The following is a 13,571-nucleotide window of genomic DNA, read 5'->3' on the forward strand; positions in this document are numbered from 1 at the left end:
TTCTCTCTCTGTTTCTAGCATTTCGCCTGCCGTCTTTTCTGGCCCCCCTTCCGCTATCAATCTAAACCGGTCTGCTCGCGAGGAAATGAGTTCAAGCGGCCGTTCGATGTAAACAATGTGGTTTAATGTTGTCATTCTGCCTGAACGGATTGATTGATTAACATTGTGACTAAAATTAAGCAAGTGTGGTCTTTCACAACCTCAGAGAGAGGCTTAATGTGAAATGAAGAAATGGCTAGTGTGCTGCCAATCTAGAAAACATTTAGGTTATATAAGACGGACAGCGTCATTACACCGGCGGTTCACTTGAAATGCATCACTCCACAGGAATGGACTGATGTGGAAAAAATTTAATTAAAAAATGTCACGGCAGTCTTCGTGATCGAACAAAATGTAAAATACAGCTCTACTCGATATCTTGATATCTTGTAGCTTGCTCAAACAGTGCCGCAGACAAAACTCTTTCAAAGGTACTTGTGAGCTTTGTAAAGGAAAATGTCATTTCTGTGAAGTGACCCTTTTATAGCTCAAAGTGTGAAGTTCTGTCTAACATTTTTCGGCATCTAGCGCTGAGGTTGCCAAATGCAACCTATGGAAGCACTACGGTGGCTGACATAGAACTAAGATGTTGTCGCGTTTTCGCTTCTTAGCTGAAAGAGATGTCGTATGTACGAAATGCGCTCTGAAGAGCAGTTTGTCCTTTAGGGCTACTTTAGAAACAACATGGTGCATTCCATGAAACGGGTGTATGTAGAATTGCATTTCTGTCAATAGATCCCCCAAAAAATGACACACTGGACCTATCAACTTAGTCTTAGATGTTTCTCCTAAGACTCCCAAAATCGTATAAATAAGAAATATAAAAATACATACACTGTGGGGTGTAAAATGAATGAGGATTGTACGATATAAATTAGTTTATACAGTCATGAAATCTTCAATAATATTAACTTTTGATTGCAGAGGCTAATCTGAGCTCTGTTGAGACCTATTTTGATACTCTAAAGGAGACATTTGTTAGATCTCTGTGCCTTTTTCTCGGAAGAATTAGATTTCCCAGACTGGGTCACATTTGACATCTCATTGATGTCAAGGATGTCGAATGAGATAATAAAGAGATCTCATCTGTGATGTTGGGTTTGTTCTTCTTAAAAATCCCTCATTGGAAGTTCTATAAAGCCAGCCAATCAGATTTTAGTGTGCCGGATGCTTTGCAGTTTTGTTCGCGATACGCATCGAACAGCCTTCAAAGAAGCCTTATTGCACCCGACACACTTTGCTCCGGCAGTCTTTTGTAGATGTTCTTGAAGTAAATCTGAATTTTCAGCACATCAGTTACTCTGTGTGTGTTTGGCCGGGGCGGGGAACAGATGGAGGAATCAACCAGAGAGACACAAATAAAAACAAAAGTAACATGGTTAGAAAACAAACCCTTTAGGTGTTTGGTGTAAACTCAGAGAAGAGAGGGACTCTGTCACTCTCTTGCAGAAAGACTATGGAGAGTAAACACAAGAGAGAATGGGGAACCATCTTGCGTAAGCCGACTAAACCTAGTGTGAAATATCCCATGAAATGACTATAGTACTAACTGCACACGCCTCACCTCACGACAGCATACAAAAACATGGACTTAAAGGAACAGTATACATCAAAAATGAAAAATCTTTCATCATTTATTCACTTTTATGTCGTTGAGAACCTGCATGACTTTATGTTTTATGCAGGACACAAAATAAGATTTTTGTTAGTAACCAAACAACATTGACCCCCATTGACTTCCACTGTATGGACACAAAACAACACAGACATTCCTCAAACTATCTTCTTTAGAGTGTTACAGATTAGGAATGATACGAGGGTGAATAAATTATGAATTTTTATTTTTCGGTGAACTGTCCCTTTAAGCATATCTAATAAAATGAAATGCAGTATACAGTATACTTTAAAGTTTTTTTGCACTTGTTAAATTGAGACAGAACTTGTGTCACATGCAAAGCTTGTGCTAATGCAAAGATTGCATTAAAAAAACATTGCTTTAATTCAATATACTATTAATGAACCTTCAACTCTTTGAAACAGATATTAAATAAATGCAAATTCCCAGAGATATCATTTTGTGTCATTAAAAAACCAGGGGGTTATTTTATTGAATTAAAGGCGAGACATTTCAGCGTTATCTAGATGTTTCTAAATGACGGATATATTTTCCATTTCTCAGTATCCAAATTCTGGAACATGGCCCGAGGGGAATGAAGAAGACATCAAACACGGGATAACCGACCCGTTTCACTTCCTTTAACGCATTGATGTCCTCCTAATAGATCACTATGAGCGTGAATGTGTTGGAGGACAGACTAAGCTCACCTGTAGGCAGCAGATAAAGAGAAACAGTCCACTTGTGCCCTGAGAAAAAATCTGACCATTAGTCTGGAAAATCCAAACCAATATTTTTGGTTACTTTGATCTGGGATTAAAGACAGGAGAGAAAAAAGGGTTAATTGAGGGTGGGGGCGGTTTTGAGGACTGAATCCATCAACAGGGCCACAATCAACCGGAGCGAGATTTTTTGCGGGCCTGCAGAGTCCATTAGGTTTTCTCATAACCGTGCAGCAGCTTGAGTTATCGGCTGATTTAAAATCCTAATACATAACGTAATAAGAACATCTCAGTGGTTTGTTATGAGGTGCAGAAATCTTGCGGGGGGAAGGTTCGGCCAATATTCAGACTCGTTTTTTTTAACCGCCATGTCTCCATCTCAAGGGTGCCACTTGTAATGTTTGATAAATGGCTCTCTTACACGAGGCAAAAATTCTGTTTGCTGCCTCAAATACTTGTTTCCTCGGTTTTCGTCCAAACCCTTGAGTGCAGTTCGCATGATGGATGCTTTTGTCTTGTCAATGGTAATTTGCAAAAGTATTGTACACAGAGTCAGCTTTGAGTATATTTCTGTCGCCACACGCAGTGATAAATGAAAGCTGTACTGTAGCCTACTGTGGAGGTACAATACTGGTGTCAGATGCTAAGACTGCTGTCTTTGAATATATACAGTATCGTGTTGATTTAATACACTATATATGTACTATTAGGGAAATTCTCCTGAATACTTTATGGGTCTCAGTAGTGTTTGCACCTTTTGTAGTAGAGGTCCTCTGTTGTCCTACTGTAAGTGTGAAAAGATGGCCTGCAACATCTTACAGCCACTTTGCAAAAGAACTCAGGAAAATGTATTTGTACAAAGCTGTTGTTCTTTTGTTTTTGAAAATTTCACATTCATAAGAATGTTGTCGAAACAATCTGCGTTAAAGGAATAGTTTGTGTGATTTATTCAAGTCCGCCGTTGTTGTTTTGGTACAATACCACGCACAGCTATAGACTAAGCATGTCAAACGCATGTGCATGATGTTCACACATATTTGTGTTTTCATTCCCCTACAATACCATTGTTTTCCATTTTAGTTTTAAACAATGTCGTGTAAATATACTTTTAAACTTGCAGAAGATGTGCAAAAAGTGTAGAATTTTACAGGTCAAACAGGAATCTCAGGCAAACATGGTAAATGTAGAAATAAAAAAAATTGAAAATGTACAAATATAAATACATAAAAGAAATAAAAAGTGTTTCATTATTTTTTGTTAGTTTTATTTATTAATTTTTGCTTTTTTGCATATCTTCATGGATTTATTTTTGTATTTATTTATTTTTATTTTGGCAGGATTGGGCTTCCATAACCATTATTATTTATCTTGTGGAATTTGTGTAAACATCTCATATATGTGAAATGGCCTAATTTAAGCAATACAAAATAAAAAAACTAATTGCAGCATTTGGGATTCCCCTTATTTTAAATAATATTTTAACGTCTTAGGGTTGGCATTCATATCACAACGTGTTTGTACATGACTGTAACTCCAATACATTTAACTTATAGAATTAAACAGCAAAATTAAAAGTCACAAGTTTATCGTTTTAAGTAATAAACTGCAGGTATGCAGTCAATACTGTTGTATGTTAGATTCTCTAGACAGTAAATTACATCATTCTCGAGCTCAAGTTCACAAAGCTGTCTCGTCTGGGATGGTCCCCGCTTCAGTTGCCACCTTAACAAAGGCATTCAGAAAAACAGCACGCCCATCTTTTCAGTTTGCATGCGAGCTGACAGTGGGATTGAAATGTACAGCTCTTTTTAGCTTGATGAATCAACATTAAATTGCTCAGAAAACTGCCATAATGGATTTCTGTCAGCTCTCTGGTTTCTCTCTCTCTCTCTGTCTCTCTCTTGCTCACTCGCTCTCTGTCTTATTACCTTGAGTGAACTCACAGTCCTTTGGTTTTATTTAATGTGTTTTCTTCCCTTTAACTCGATTAAAAGGCTTGGCATTCATTTCACGCCATACAGACGCTGTTTACCCTCATAGGACTGGAACATCTGCTCTACTCTCCATGAAGCTTGTGGAGAAAAATCAAAACCCTCCTCTAGATAATATAGACTTTCTGAATTTACACATCACAAATCAGTTGTGAGTCTTAATTCATACCGACTCTGTGACAATTACACACCGTTGGGAGGGAGAATCTTAGAGTTCAATTGATGTGTGAATAGCAGCCTGTGTTATGTTGGGATTGATATAATGTGCCGTCTGAACTCCTTTGGTAGGTTTTAGACTTAATCTAACAATACCTGGCACTTTGAAAGAACAAATTAATCTTCTTTGAGAGAGATAATTGACTATTGCCAGAAGAGCAGTTTTAAGAGGGTTGGTAAATTGAAACATATAAGTAAAAATTCGCTTCAAATCAGTGATTTGAAAACATTGACTGCAGAAATGCAAACATGGAACCAAAAATACATTTTGCGTGCTGGTTATTGATATACATTAAGCAGCAAGGTGCCTTAGTAACATTAATGTAATTTGGCAGCCTTATTAAACACATTACAGCTATATCAGTTCAACTGAGAAAAGTTTCTATACATTTACTAAATGGCCCTTAGTGACAGGAGGAGATGAGGTCAATGAGGTACTGTATGTGAGCAGGGGCGTGGAAAGGTCACACTATTACGGAGCCTTTGGAGGGTGTGTTAGCAATCTCTCCCCTAAAGCTCTCACACTCGCTGCCGGCGTGATCTTGTCATAATAGCCGATTTTTGCAGTCGAAATATTTCACCAACTTCATCTATAATTCAGAGCAAAGATTTTTTTTAGGAAGACAATGGATCTTTTTACACAAGTCTGAAAAACAGCCGAAGATTCTGTTTTTGTACAAAAGCCATTGAATATAACATTGAAAAGAATAATACATTGTTTTGGGTTCCTGCTAAAGAAATACAAGTAGAACGTAAGATTATAAAATACCAATTATAATAGAAACTACAGCTTTCAAGTACAATATGTTTGAGAAAAAAATGGTTTTGTGCCGTTTTCAATCTCAGCATGATAACAAAGTCTCTGCAATAACATGTGTGGCAGTTTGGGAAAAATGTGTGTAATGTTTTGCTTCAAAAACCTGCATATCATCGCTGTCCTTCCGGAAAGGGATAAAACACTGTACTTTTTAAACTATTAAATACTCTGTTGTAAAAGTTGACAAGCACTTTTTAATGCTTCTTATCAGAGATGCACTGATGTATCGGCCGATAATCTGTATCGGTCAATAAAAGCACCCTTTCACACTAACAGCAGATAGTTTAAAAACAGACGATGATCACGGCCGATATATAGAAAGCGGACAGGTAAATGCAATTCATTTGTGCTCTGTGTATAGAAAATGTTTAGAAACATCACCAGGTTGACTATCAATATTAATCACCGTTATATTAAATAAATAACATTCAGAAAGTTACGAAATATTGATTTAGCCTTTAGAATGTAGTTAATGCGAGTTAATATAACCACCAAACTACCGAAATTGGCAGATATCACTCTGAATAATCGGCATCGGTGGAGAAATTTAGTATAGGTGCATCTCTGCTTCTTATTGGTTAGACATTTGCAAAACCCAGATACAAATAATAAGACTAATAATTATGATTTATGGAAAAATTATCTCAAAATACACAATGTTTCAGAAGGACTCTTTCCATCCAGCGTTTTTTTTTATTCAGAACAATGATACAAACATATGCAGTGGCACCTACTGCCTATTAGCGGAAACACTGATTGACGTAACATTTACGTCTTTGTAAAGGGGCTTAATAGTAAAATAAGCTTGAACAAACAATTGGCCAGAAAAACATGTGCTAAAACTCATCCTTGCATGTTGTTGGAAGCCCCCGTGATCTTTTCTCTTTTGTGGAACACGACTGCTAAGCTATTTATGCATCTTTCTTTTCTACACAATGAAAGTTCATGACCAGTAGCTGTCAAGCTCCAAAATCTAACAAAAATACACTAGACAAGTAATCCATACCATTTGTTCACTGCGCTCGATCATGTGCAAAGTCAGATCGGTCATGAGATCCAATCACCTTAGAGGTCACTCATGTCAAACATAAAGCGATTCATCTTAAGGCCACGTGTTTCAATGTGTGCGGAATAAACCAAAGATGAAAAACTGTTGGCTGATGCAAAATATTAAATAATATTGCATTTCATTTAAACAGTCGACGCTCTCTTTCTTCGAAATGTAAAATAATATTTTCTTGCAGTCATATGTACAGTTGCAGTTGCTGACCAAAATAAAAAGAAGTAATAAAACATATCTGCGTGTCTGAAGTTCACAAAATACCACTTTGATGTTCCACAGGGCCATAGGCGCAATATTCGACGGACAAAGCTGAGGTGAATGCTGGAGGGTCATTGTGGTTTGGGGCTATTTGTTGCCTCGGGGCTTGAACAGCTTGCTGTTATTGACAGAAAAAATGAATTCCCAAATCTATCAGAACCTTTAGCAGGAGAATGTAAGGCCATCTGCACACCAATTGAAGCCCGACAGAAGTTGGATGATTCAACAGGACACTGACCCAAAGCATATAAACAACAGAACGGCTTCAACGGCAGAAAATACACCTCCTGGAGAGGCCTGGTCAGATTCTTGACCTCAGCCCGATTGAGTTTGACATGAAAACACATCAGGGATCCAAAGAATATAGCTGAATTTATATCATTTTGTGCAGAGGAGGGTTGCGAATTTCTTTCTGATCGTTGTGTGTTGCAGATCTTACTCAATGTGTTTGGTGAAGGTTGTTGCTGTCGAAGTGTGTTCATTCAGTCAATAATTAATACAGGGATTCACAATATTCTAAAGTGTTACCAAGATGTTCAATCTGTGAACATATCGTCACATTTTCAAAGAATGGTTACCTTTGAATGCTAACAATTTTGAAACAATTGATTTACAAACATGCATCTGTTTTCCCATCACTGAATGTTTATGCAAAAATCCAGGTGATCCCAAAGGGTTGGGATGTGTTTTCCCACATCCATATTAGACAGCCAAACATATAGTAGGCTATATACTCTAACTGTGCCTTTACATGCAAACTGTAGTTGGCTGTCTGGATCACAGTGAATAGATTTCGCGTCGCCTTGCCTGAGTTATTTGTGGTCTGGACAGTGCGTGCTGTCCCCTGTTTTTCTGTTGTGTTTAATGAGATGACAATTCCATGCCTTTCAACTCACTGCGTTTGTAAGACAGTTTGTCTTATATCGAAATGAAAGCTTACTGTAATCTCATTCTCAGATGAATGTTGAGATATTTCAATGGGTTTTGAGTAGCTTTACTAAATATGCTTTGTTTGGCAATAATGTGATAAATGTACCCAGATTTATGTATTTTTACACTAAATGGAACATGATTTAGTACTACACATGAAAGGACAGATTTAATGTTGTTGACATGCTGTCATGCTTGATTTGAGGTCTAATGTATTATTTTTGTGGTTTTGTGTCTATTGTACAATAGATGTCAATACAAGAGAACTATCCCTTTAAAGGTCCAGTGTCTGAAATATGGCGGCATCTGGTGGTGAGGTTGCCAATTGCAACCAACGTCTCACTCCACTCACTTTTGAAGCACTAAGGCTGCTCTCACAGGACTAAAATGTCATCACCACTTTCACTTCTTTGCTGAAGGAGATAACGTATTTAAGAAACGCTCCCTGTAGAGCAGTTTGTCTGTTTAGGGCTACTGTAGAAACAATTTGGCGAATGCATTCAAGGGGACCTGCTGTGTTTGTATAGATACAAATATCCAGTTCTAAGGTAATAAAAACACAAAGCTTCATTATGTAAGATCTTTACACTTCACTAAAGAAAGAGTTACTGTATGAATATTATATTTCCTGTGGCTCAGTGGTAAGCATGGTGTTAGCTACGCCAAGGTCATGCACATACACCAAGGTCGGGGAATACACATACTTAGTAACGATACTTAATACTTAGTATTACACATACTTAGTTATACTTAATATTCTATAATATAATGCAATGTAAGTCGCTTTGGATAAAAGTGTCTGCCAAATGCATAAATGTAAATGAATTGCATTTCTATCAATAGATCATCCAAAAGTTACACATTGTACCTTTAAGCACAACTATTTTAAGATTAATAAAAATGTAGAGTCAGCAGAAAATCTGTTTCTTCTTTTAACACTGATTCAAAGGTGTGTGAATACCACCTCTCTTCATGTGGCCGTCGTGGGTTTTGATCATATTCATGAATTCCAGAAGCGGTGATCACATCTCTGATCACTGCCCATGTTACCCATGACCCTCAGAAACAAAGGCCATCCAAATCCTCCCTGTGATAAGTCTCTCTATCACTCTCCACACATCAATGAGCTCTGGAAATACATTCTCTCTCTCCCAGGACCTGACCTTTTCATATCGGAGCCTTTGAGTTTTCTATTAGCTGGCAGGAGATTACACAGACACAATTCTTTCAATTCTGACAGGCATTCATATCAATTTCTTTGGACTTGTCCGAAGTGTATCTGAACCCGTGGATCTATATACTTATTAAACAGGATTGAGTTCATTTAGATTTATGGAACAAAAACTGTGATTCGGCAAAGGAGCCTTGGAGCAGAAACTTTTTTTAAATGTGCAGGTTAAAGGATTAGTTCAACCGAAAATGAAATTTCTCTCATCTTTCATTCACCCTCATGTTGTTCCATCTCATATTACTTTATGTCTGCTTCAGAACACAAAAGGAGATATTTTAATGAATATCCGACTGGGTGGATTCAATACAACGGTAGAACGTTGTGAATCATTTTAATGCTTAGTAAAGGAGCAAAGAGAGTCGGCATGGAAGTATGTTAGGCTTGTAATGTTTGGTTTTTAAATCGCCATCTCTGTTTAAAACATAAAATTGCAGATTGCATGTAATTATCTTTATATGAAGTCAAACTTACGTTTCTGCCAAATTCTTACCTGCAGCTCACCTTCAAACAAATCATTATTGTAAGCCTATAATTGAAAATCTGAGGTTAAGTTTAGATTTTTTATTCTCATTTTAAAAACTGATTTTTGTTTATATTAAATCAAAAAATTAATTACGAATTGCAGCTTTAAAGGGATAGTTCTCACAAAAATGAAAATGTTCTCACCTTCATTTCATTTCAAACCTGCATCTTGTGCAGAACACAAAAGAAGATATTTTGAAGAATGCTCTTTGTATGAAATATTGACATATTTGTATGGCTTATTGCTCCCTGAACTCTCTGTAAGTCGCTTTGGATAAAAGCGTCTGCTAAATGACTAAATGTAAATGTTGTTAACCGAGCAACGACGGTACCCATTCACTTCTAATGTACAGACACAAGACCAATGCATAAGTATATGAATAGGTGCTGCTGTTGTTCGGCCTTTCAGCTTTTAAATGACAAGAGGGTGAGAAAATAATGACAGAATTTTCCTTTTGGGGTAAACTATTCCTTTAACCAAAAACATATTTCCTCAGGATTTTCCAGTGTCAAGATAATCCAGAGTAACTATGAATACGGAGTGTGGACAGTGAGTTTATTCATCTGAAGTTTATTATCGAGCACAAGACATATTGTGATCATTTGAAGCCACACCAGAATATTGAACATCTCATTTATGCAGACAATTCCATCTGATGATATCTCTCCGGAGTGCCACCGTCGCCAAAAATCCCCAGTTCAGAAATGAGCGAAGCTCTCTAATGAAGCAGTTCAGCTGCAACAGTCGCTCACTAGCGGGTGAAATCTAAAAGTGAATGAGCTTTAAAAGACGGAGGACGTAGGCCTGCGCTAATAGGCCTTCATGGAAGCTCCGCTCAGCCCCTCGGGACGGCAAAGCACGGCCCTTGTAATGAGCGGCAGGAAACTGATGTTAAAGGGGGTAAAGCGATCAAGGGCCGCTCTTCCGTTGAGCCCGGCGGCCAAACCGACACAGAGCAGCCGAAATGAAAAGGAAGAGGTTGAAGAGGTGTGGTGTGATGAATCATATCTTACAATGTGAAGTGACGCACGTTGAAGTGGTTCATGCCAACCGCTGTGTAATCTCTATCTGTCATCTCTTTGTGCAGTGTTCTGCACGCTGACACGGATGCTTTGGGATATTTGAATCGTGTTTTCTGCGGGAGTGGATCTATGTTCCCAAAACGTCCTGACGAATCTGTAACATTTGCTAGAACATATTCACACGTCACAGACCTTCAAGTCTTCTTTTTCATTTCTCGCCCCACAGGAAAAAATACAATAAAATCGGAATTTCTAGATGTATTGTGGCCATTCCCGTCCAGTGTCAAATCAAACCTCAGGAGTCATCTACCGGCAATGTGAAAGACTGACAGAAGGACAAGACACATGAAAACTGTGATTAAAATCAAGGTTATCACACAAAATAAAATTATGTCCTACATACATGTGCAAATATTATTGTTTTATTGCTTAACAGTGAATGTGAACTTGCTTTCTTTGCAATATTTAAGGTCTGTGAAAAAAGAGCATCTTTACTTTTACCCGTTTCTCTATTTTTCATTTTTTGCAAATAGAAACTATACTCTTTTTTTATTTAGGAGAAATCTTGTTAGTAGTTTACAGAATGAAACAAAAAAGATCATTCTACCTGAACGCATACCCATGAATGCTAAATTCAGAGAAACTGAAAATGCTTTTTTAAATGGTCTCTTATTTGTTCTGCGGCTGTATATTTCGTTACATTTCAACTTCAGGACACTTACCTTCAAATGCAAAAAATAAAGAAATACTGCACGAAAGGGCTGCAATATTTCAAGGTGCTCGCAAATAGAACGACAAAAACACATGGCGTGTTGTTATGTACCGATATAATATCATTATGATGACTGTATGTTTACATTTCGCATAATGAGGTAGTGCTAAACCAGATGCCAAGTTGTAACGCTCTAATTGCACACCTGCTGCTAACAAACCATATAACACTTTCAGATTTTTCATAATCGAATAATTGTTGTTGCGATTGATTCATCAAAGAACTCACCTATAAGAATCAAGTACGTGTTGAAAGGAAGAAAGTTGAGAGCTTTGTAGGAGGTCCACCTCTTCTAGTAAACAAAATTAATGACGCGTCAGGGTCCGGACAGTTTTTGTAGAAGTGGACCGCTACATCTAAGGTGGGCTGTAACTGTTTAACCCTTAACAGAGTATAAAGAGGTCAGTACTCTGGAGAGGTGATTATCCTTTTGTCTGCTTAATGGCCCTCACTGACAGGCCCTAATGAGAAATAATGAAGGGCCGTATGACTCCACATCTCCATATCCTCACAGGAATCTCAACAGACATCCATGGAGACGGTTTGGATTTCATTATCGTCTTAGTTTTTTATTGTTTGATGATTCTATAGTGATGATGGCGTGATAATGTCAATCTACATATATAGGAGAAACTCTGGATTTAAAGGGACCCAGAAATAATAGATCTATGATCATTTTCTCACCTTTATCATTTCAATCCTGCATGACTTTCTTCTGCAAGATATATTTCTTTAGAATATTAGTAACCAAACTCATTCACATCTTTTGTATGGACACAAAACTAATGCAAGTAATTGGGTACCGCTGTTGTTCGGTTACCAACCTACTTTAATATAACTTCTGCAGAAGAAAGTAAGTCATGGGTTTGAAATTAAAAGAAGATGAGTAAATCATGACAGAGTTTTCATTTTTGGGTGTACTATCCCTTTGTGCAGCATTTCTTTTTATCGAATAGCATGCGTGTCGAATACAAACTATAGTGTTTTGCAAGAGGAAATGAATAATACAGGTTTAGAGCAACATATAGGTGGGTACATTTTCATTTGTAGGTTCATTATCCCTGTAAATAACTTCATTTTATTTATGTTTACATAATACGCCATAACGCCCTACACCTGACCCTTGTGATCTCGTGAGAAGGTCCTTCTCAAAGTTGGGAGCAGTTTAAACCTCACGTCATTATAAGATCATTCTGTTCATGAAGAGTAATGTTAATAGTGACTACAGTTAATTGTGATCGTAATGGCATCTGGCGTGCTAATGATGCTACTGAAACGAAGGCATTCTTATCATCAAATGAGTTCCACAAATATATCACGAACAACAATGCATTCAGTTTATCATCTCTGCGCATGTTTGACGGTGATGAGCCTCTCTTGCCAATTATGTTTAGAGTTTATCAGTGGGAGTGCTAGTGGGTCATTGACGGAATGAAACATTTTTATATGTTCAGATTTGTGATTATATGTATAACAAGTGATTGTGTGCCGACATGTGCGATACACTCCTAACAATAAAAGTGCTTGAATGGTACTTAAATGGCGATGATCAAGAAGAACCATTTTTGGTTCTTCAAAGACAGAACCGTTTAGTCAAAGAACCTTATCGTTCGTACCTTTTCATAACCTAAAGAATCTTTATTCGCCACAAATTCGCCACAGAAAGGTTCTTCAGATGTTAAAGGTTCTTTATCGAACCGTCTATGGCATCGAAGAACCTTTTGAAGGACCTTTATATTTTAAGAGTGTAGGGCTTTGGCCGATCTGAGTTTGAGTCTTGGCTCATTTACATTTACGCATTTGGCAGATGCTTTTATCCAATACATTGCATTATACTATATATTTGTGTTGCTTGTATGTGCAATCCTTGGGGTCGAACCACTTACCTTGGCGTTGTTACAGGAATGCCATGTAAGGCTTATGGTCCTATTCCAGCTCCAGATCCACTCTCTTGATCCATCTCATTTTTCAAATTTCCATATGGAAAATAAATGAATGTCAAATATGTCTAGGTGGTGTCTGAATGAAAGTCTGAAGCCTGTCATTTGACCAAAAAACAGGAATTTGACAGTGAACCCATAAACCCCACCTAAACTTAAAGTCAAAATAACCATAAAAATTATAACAAAAATCATATAATCTTAATACAAATGAAACAATAAAAAAATATTTATATATAATTATATAATAATAAAAATGACACTATTAATAAATGTTAACATAAATTAAGTTGAATGCAAAGCCCCGTGCAACATTCATAAAAGTGAATCATTTTCAAGATTCCAAATTTCATTACCTTTTTGCCTTTAAAAATGTTGAAATGATGTGGAAATAATGCTTAATATATTCTCTGTGTGTATGAAGAAACGTCA

This window comes from Barbatula barbatula (assembly GCF_947034865.1).
Source record: "Barbatula barbatula genome assembly, chromosome: 24".
In the NCBI taxonomy this organism is placed as follows: domain Eukaryota; kingdom Metazoa; phylum Chordata; class Actinopteri; order Cypriniformes; family Nemacheilidae; genus Barbatula; species Barbatula barbatula.